Genomic DNA, 6,356 nt, shown 5'->3' on the forward strand with positions numbered 1-6,356 from the left:
AGTGTGTAATCTTCAGAATAGTAGGAGTGTGGAATAGTAGGAGTGTGGAATAGTGCAAGTGTGTAATCTTCAGAATAGTAGAAGTGTGGAACAGTAAGAGTGTGGAATAGTAGAAGTGTGGAATAGTTGGAGTGTGGAATAGTAGAAGTGTGTAATCTTCAGAATACCAGAAGTGTGGAATAGTAGGAGTGTGGAATAGTAGAAGTGTGGAACAGTAGGAGTGTGGAATAGTAGGGGTGTGGAAGTTGATTGCTCACTGTGGGGATGAAACCCAATCTGCATGCTGTGCCCAGGATCCTGTGAATAAGTATCTTCTAAGGCATGGAAATCACATCACCAATTCTTGAGTAGTCTGACAATGTAACTATTTGTAATCATAGATTTCTTTTTCCTTTAACTTTTGAGACAGAGTCTCACTCTGTTGCCCAGGCTGGAGTGCAATGGTGTGATCTTGGCTCACTGCAACCTCCGTCTCCTGGGTTCAAGCGATTTTCCTGCCTTAGCCTCCCCAGTAGCTGGGGTTATAGGCATGTGCCACCATGCCTGGCTAATTTTTGTATTTTTTAGTAGAGATGGGGTTTCTCCATGTTGGCCAGGCTGATTTGAACTCCTGACCTCAGGTGATCCGCCTGCTTTGGCTTCCCAAAGTGCTGGGATTATAGGCGTGAGCCACCATGCCAGGCCTACTTTCTTGAATAATCAAGAATTGTGGGCATTTCTAGATCGAGAAGACTTAGAGCTTTCATAAAACGCTTTACTGTTTTATGAAAGCTCTAAGGGTAGAGGCTCTTTTAAGATTTTTTAACAATTGGAAGTATTATTTTCCAGCTTAGCAATTTAAAATTATTAAGACAAGTTTGGCCTTCAAAGCAAATTCCAGATTGTTTGATTTGTCATGCAAAGTGCTGCATGTTTTATCATAGAAGAAACAGAACTATTTATTGGTTTTTGGGCTAAGTTAAGCCGATTTCACATTTTTGTGAAAAGGCAAAAGTTCATTTTATCTTCAAGTTTGCCTCTGTAGGAAATCACATGTACAAATTTTTAGAATTCTGAACAAAAAGTCCAAATTTAGAAACTTAGGAGGCAGAGACTCAGTGGGTTTGCTGCTAAGGGAGCTTAAACAGATGTGGCTAACAGCTGATCTCTGGCCCTGGAGATCTTGATGGCCAGGGTGTACCAGTTGAAATGGAGGCACAGTGGTTGGGGCTTTTAGATAGACAGATAGTTAGATAGAGTAGGGTAGAATAGCCTGAGGGTTTTGGGAAAGAATTGAGTGAAACCTTGAGGAAGTAGAGTGACTTGAAATCCACAAAGGAACACACAATGTGACAGGAATGGGGTCTATTTTAGGAACAATTTGGGCTCAGTGGAAAAAGTCAGGGGCAATAGCTGACTATATTACATCTCTAAAATTGTTCTTACAATTTAGTAACCATTTGGAATTTAATTATATATATATATATTAATATCACTGTTTTCAAGGCTCTCTATGAGGTATACTGTGGGAAACAAAATATAAAAGCTATGGTCCTGGCCTTTAAAAAATCTACGATCCAGAAAAAAAAAGAAAGAAACATCTCCAAATGTTTACTATCTAGGATAGTGTGATAGTTGTAAATTAAAGCCACTGTGTGCTTTGAGATTGCATAAAAAGGAGAGTTTTATAACCATTCGGATACTTGGGAAAGTTTTCATAGCATACGTGATATTTACGTTGGATTTTATTAAGGATGAGGTTTCAAATGCAGAAAATGGATGGAAGGGCATTTCAGATGAATGATCGGTTAAACAGTGTCAGTGAGTATAGTGTTTGGGGCGCAGACACCGGTGCTCAGTTTGGACAATTGTAGGGTGCCTGACCTGACCCTGGCCTCAGTTATGCATGACCAGTCCACTCATGATGAATGGGCGGACCACGGCAGACATGTGGCCCCTACTGGCCAGGCTGGTTGGACCACAGAGGGGCCACTGATGTGAAAACAGCCAACCCATGGCGAGCCTGGGTCCCGACCTGGAAAGCTCTGCACAAACAGGGAAGAACTGGGTTGGTCAGAGTCTCATTCCTAAAATATTGCATCCAGAAATGCAGAAAATCAACAGTTAGGTTTGGAAAGTGAAGCTTAGAGGATGTGTGCACAAGGAGAAATGAGGTGGAGAAGGACATTATGAGTTAAAAGATGTTATGAAGTTGAAGTTATTACAAATCAGAAACTACATATTAGGGAAAAGTATATCTAATAGACAGTAGGGAGGCCAGAGGGTAATTGTAATTATGTGTGCTGGTCTGAGTAAATCCAAAGAGAGCCCAACTAAGCCGTCTTATATGGCTGGAACAGAGGAACAGTGATGGGTGTGTTGCGTGGTGGAAATGGAGGTTGGTGCCAGTTTGTGGGTGTCAAGGCATTCTATGCACATCTTGAGTGCTTTTATCTGTTTCAAAATGCCAGGCGTTTTGAATTAAAAGATGCATAAGACATTTTCCATTCTCAAGGAATTTATAATGCAGAACCAGGTGGAGAGAATATAGACACAAAAATAGCTATCATTGAAGACTGACAGATAAAATACTGATTCACCAAAGAAGCATGGATCCTGTGGAGGAGGAGAGGGGCTATCTAGGAAGACTTCACAGAGGAGATGGCAATGCTAAGGACTTTAAATATTATTCTGATTCCATGAAAGAGTTTTGAGCAGGAAAATAATGAGTATGTAAATGTTAGAGAAAGATGACTCTGGCCTAAGGATGGTGGATAGAAAGGAGGCTGCAATAAAGGAGACTGGTTTCAATGGCTGGGAGGATAATTCAGTAGGAGAGAGACATAGTTGTCTCATCTCATGGTTGTGAGAACTCAACCCTGACCTGTTCTAATGGAAAGTGTCTGGCTTATTGAAATGTTTTTTGGCTCTGGATCAAATAAAGGAAAACTCAGTAGACTGAGAAGGCAAAATACCAAGATTGGCCTTACTGAAACAGTATGAGCTATTACATATGTAATGCTTTTTTAGAAGCTGTATGGATGCTGGAAAAACTTCCTGCCTGTAACTATCAGCTTCATTAATTTGCCACAGGTGCCTAAAATCCCCTCACTGGGGATCTCTTCCTTTGTGTTTAAGCCTTGTTCTCTTCTGGGAGTGGTGGTTATGTTGAGGGAGGAGGTGGGGTAGGAGGGATGTTTATTCCGAAGAGGTTAAATTAGTATAGTACTCTACTTGTCAAGACACTTAGTTGCAAGTGACAGAAAACCCAGCTCAAAGTGGCTTAATCAGAAACCTGGATCTCTGGAACCAGGTACTGGAGCCAAATCAAGAGGACACATCTCCCAATCTCTTGAATCTGTTGTTTCTCTCTGCTCACTTCATTTAGGCAGTCTTGTCCCCAATGGTGGCGAGATGGTTCTCTCAGCAGCACCAGTAGGAGAGAAGTGTTTTCCTTGTGGCCTTTGGAGAAGTCCTGGAGAGAACTGCTCACTTGGCTGACTTTGTTTACATGCCCTATCCTCACGTGTCGCTGTGGCCAATGGATGGAACACGTGGCTTGTGTGCTCAGTCATGGGTCCACCCTGGATTCTGAAGGTTGAGTCAGTTCCACCTCAACCACAGGCAGAGAGTAAGGAAGGGATAGTTCTCCAGAGAAAGCAGGCTGCTACCAGAAGCAAGGAGGATTAAAGAGCAGATAAAGAACAGAGTCTGCTGCAGCTGTTGACGTTAGTGGACAAATGTGCCTATTGGATTGCCCTTCTAAGATAGTGAAAGCTAAAGGCATAGAAAGTGGTGGGAAGCTGCTAAGACATTTGAGAGGGGCAGAGGGGAGCTGGAGTCCCAGAAAGGAGAGGATGGAGCTGCCAAAGACACCAGTCACAATTTTGCCTCTGGCAGGTCAAAGCCTAGCTGAGTCCCTAGGCTTTGACCTGCCAGAGGTAAAATTGTGACTGGTGTTACTACCATCATGGGGAAAGAACACCTTTAAGAGTCCACAGGTAGAATTAAAAATGATTAAGCAAATGGAGAACTCTTACAGAATGTATCAGCTGCTCAATGAGCCATGACAATGTTGTGAATTGAAATGTTTTTCTTGATTCTTTTGGGTTTTGCTATCTGCTATATGTATGACTTGTGTTTTTCTTGCTGCAGGTGTGGTTTTATATTTAAAAGGACAATTATTTTTACCCTTGGAGGTTATTTATTTATTGTTTGTTGTTACTCTGTGAAAAGGGGAATTTTTTTTCCCTAAGGCATTGTTTCCTTATTTCAACATCTTTATTGTTTGTTTTCAGTTTGCCTGTAGTTTTGGTAAACAGAATGTAACATGACAGGATTTGGTGTGCTTTAATGTTGTTTGTGCTTGCTGATGATGAATGCCAGTCATACCAATGCCCCCATAAAGGCAAGTCACCAGAGAACCCTCCCCCATCCCAAGCACGTGCCCGTAGCTGGAGTCCCCCAGGAGCTTAAAATGGTTAACCCGGGAGGTGAGTGAACCTGCACACACCTTACCTTGTAGGAAATAACAGCCAGAAATCTTGTTACTCTTTAGCTGAGGAAAATGTTCCATTAAGCTTTCGCTGCCAATTTTGTCCACAAACTTTGGAAAGTGACAGTTGGGATTTGAAGACGAATGATTTCCTCCTAAGCAGTGTGTCGTCAGTTTCCCTGGCTGCCTGCGGGTGAACCTTGGCCTCTGGCCAGACTTCTTCCTGGTGTAACTGCCTTCTACCTAAAGATCAAGCTCCTGGCTCTAGCTCTGCAATTCTGTTTCAGAGTTGCTCTGACTTCTGAAGCCAATAACCATTTACTGAGGTCAGCACTGCCTAAGACAGCAGCCGGAATTCACTTGTGGCTACTGAGCATCTGAACTGTGGCTAGTCCAAGCTAAGATGTGCTGCAAGTGTAAAATACACACCAGATTTTAAGGACTTAGTATGTTAGAGATTGAATTGTGTCCCCAACCCCACAAAATCCATATGTTGAAGCCCTAACCCCCAATGGGCGGTTCAGAGTAAGAAAATAACTAAGGTTAAATAAGCTTGTAAGGGTGGGATCCTCATAAGATGAGGGCCTTTATGAGAAAAGATACCAGAGAGCTCTCTCTCTGCTGTGTGAGCACGCTGCAAGAAAGTGGCTGTCTGCAAGCCAGGAAGAGAGCTCTCACAAGAACCGAACCCTACTGGCACCTAGATCTTGGACTTCCAGCCTCCAGACTTTGAGAGAATAAATTTCTGTTGTTCATGCTACTCAAACTATGGCGTTTTGTTTTGGCAGATGCAGCAAACTAACATATAGTATGAATAAAGAATGTAAAATATCTAAGTAATATTTTCATATTGATGACATATTAAAATAATAAAATACATAACTGAAGTTAATTTTACCTATCTTATTTCACTTTTTAAAAAGTGGCTATGAGAAAATTTAAAATTATATATGTGTCTTCCATGACAAGATACTGGTGACCTAGACCCATGGGTTATTATTAAATTGCCTTAAATTGCCCTATCAGATTATTGTTCAGTCTTTGTTCATGAGGGGACTCTAAACTTCTCTTCAGTTTATGTAATCTTCTATTTCTTTTTTGTTTGAGAGCCAGGCATTAAAATAAAACAAAATAAAAAAGAACAAACTCATAGAAACCAAAAGAACACGAGCGACATAAACCCTGCTATGTTTTGTGGTTTTAATATTTTTTTGATTAAAAGGCTTTTTCTCCGCTTATCTCTTTTCTGCCTTATTGCTTGCATATTAAAGCCAACATTGGAACAAATTTTAACATTCGTAGTATAAAATGACGAATCCTATGGGGAAAACCAATCTGAAGGGAGTTGGGGGAGTTTTTGCACCCTCAGGACTGAGTCTTTGGGGGTAGATAGGATGATTATGGTTATGAAACAAGGCAGAAGATCTCTTGTTTTCTTTTCAACAGGCCAGGGCTGAGCTCAGCTTCTGGAAGGGTTACCTGTCAAGGCATCTCTGGCTAGAAGTAGGGAAGGCTCTGCCAAGCTATGTTGGATGCATCCTTAGCAACACCAAATGGGCCTCTGAATAGGCCCAGAAAATTGGGGACTCCTTGCTCATGTCACCTGTAGTGGGGGGAACGTCTTGCCAACAGCAGAGCAAAGTGACAAATGTTCTGGGTTAATCCACATGCTTTGGGCAGACCTACCTTTAGTAAGAAAGCTTCTGGTACCAAGTTTTGCTACTGGAATTCATGGTCTTCACAAGTAGAGGCATTTCTGTTTGTTCTAAAGTCCAGTTTGTTTAGTGTATTCCCTGCTTTTTTGAATTTTATCACTGGCTACAAATATTGCCGGTTGTTTACCTCGACCTGACAGATTTATTTGGTTGACTTTTTGAAAAAT

Source organism: Sapajus apella, unplaced genomic scaffold (assembly GCF_009761245.1).
Source record: "Sapajus apella isolate SASKATOON/1434 unplaced genomic scaffold, GSC_monkey_1.0 scaffold70, whole genome shotgun sequence".
Lineage (NCBI taxonomy): Eukaryota > Metazoa > Chordata > Mammalia > Primates > Cebidae > Sapajus > Sapajus apella.